Genomic DNA, 1,926 nt, shown 5'->3' on the forward strand with positions numbered 1-1,926 from the left:
GATTTCACCCCCCTTCCACCGGGCGTACGCCGCCTTTTTTGTCAATTTTTTCTTGCCGAATTCCCCAATTCTGTACCATTCAAAGATGATGTGGGCCTGTTAAACCTGTTCTATCTATCTATCGCAGGGGCGGGCAATCATTTTGGACAGAGGGCTGCTTACTGAGTTTTGGCAAGCCATCAAAGGCCGCGATTGACAGGCAGCCCAGGGCAGATAAATATTAATTTTCTAAATTTTTTAGGGGCCTCACGGGCCAGATAGAATGGCCTGGCAGGCCCATTTTGCCCACCCCTGATCTATCTCATCGTTGGGATGTTGATGGCTGTCAGTTAGTTGTGGCACAATCAGATACTTTTTCACATGCATCACATTTAAATACATAGTATCCTATTATATATAATGATGCCACCTAACAATTATGTCTGTGTTATGTGCAGGCAGGTTGCCAATAGTTTGTCACGTGTCACATGATAGGTGGTAACCTGAAGATGCAGCAACATGTCAGGCAGTGATCACTGTTGAATCCAGGAAGGGCGTGTCCCACAGTCCTTCCAGCAAAAGGTTAACCCTTAGACTCCAGGCACTAGTGCCAAAAAGGCTTATTTCAGTGCATGCAGCCCTATGGTAGCGTGGGAGGAGTCTTTGCTGGTGGCTGTCTACATATCTGTGTATGTAAATGATCCCAATATACAGACTCCTGTGTATTAGTCCCAGCTCAGCAGTTAGCTGCATCATTACCAGTTAGCTTCCATCATGCCCAGAGCACAAGTGACTTGCTATTTAATTTTTACAGCAATCAGTTATGATTGCTACAAAAATGCCTGCAGATGGAGTTATTAATTGTGTAAAAACTAGCTGCATACATGGGATGTATCCACTGGCCTATGTTAGTCTCCAACCGTTCTGTTTCCAACTGTGCTATTCATTTTGCTGGCCTCACCATGCCCCTGAGTGGCATTACTGGTCTCATTTAAAAGGTAGTAGAAGGGAAGCACAAAGCAGCTAGAGCTTGACCAAAGTCTTACACTGCAAATTCCTTCCAGAATCAACAATAAAAGCCAGAACACTTAGAGCCTGGTAATGGCCACTGGCTCGGTGAGAGATGCTCCATTTACTTTAGTGAATGCTGGGCTGGACTCTAGCCCCAAGATCATCTTTCTCCCTAGCTCTTTAATCCTGCTACAGACTGCCTTTTGGGGTTTCAGTGCTGCAATATGCCTAATTCACTACTGCACTGTACCAGTTTTAAGCCTGTTGATTCCATCTAAGTAACTATGTTGTAAAACCACAATAATACAGTAATGAGTCAGTCCTTTGGCTGCAGATGCATCAGTACCACTTTAATAGATCAGAGACCTCCTCTCACTCCCACAGGTAAGAATGTGGAATAATTCCATTCAGATCAATCTGACTATGGTTGGAGAGGATCAGAATCCAGCCCCATGTTCTCCACAGATCAGAAAGATGAGAGTAATACTACACAGTTAGCATAGTATTCCTTCTCACAGTACAGCACGGTGCATAACAGAGGCCCTAGAACAGCACAAAGGTTTCCATTAGGAGACATCAGCCTACTCTTAAGACCAATTGCTCATTTCCCACCCATAGACACTGGCTTCAGTTGCAGCCAAGAAAAATATCACATATTTAGTTGACATTTTAAGGAAAGAAATCTTTTCTTAAAACAAGCAAATAAATTAACAAAGAGCTTGTGCCCTAGGTTGGCACAGAATAGGGTCATCACCAGAGGAAATAGCCCCTTTGGACCATATTTTGCCTTCTCTTATCTTAGGTAAATGTGCTTAGTATGTTCCATTAACTAACAGACACTAGTTTGTCACCTGAATAAAGCTTTCCCCTAGGCAGCCCAGTGACTGGCTGTAAGTATTAAAGCTCCAGAAACTGGTTCTTGCCTGGGTTAAAACC

The sequence above is a fragment of the Gavialis gangeticus genome, unplaced genomic scaffold (genome assembly GCF_001723915.1).
Source record: "Gavialis gangeticus isolate Ggan-Ray unplaced genomic scaffold, GavGan_comp1, whole genome shotgun sequence".
Lineage (NCBI taxonomy): Eukaryota > Metazoa > Chordata > Crocodylia > Gavialidae > Gavialis > Gavialis gangeticus.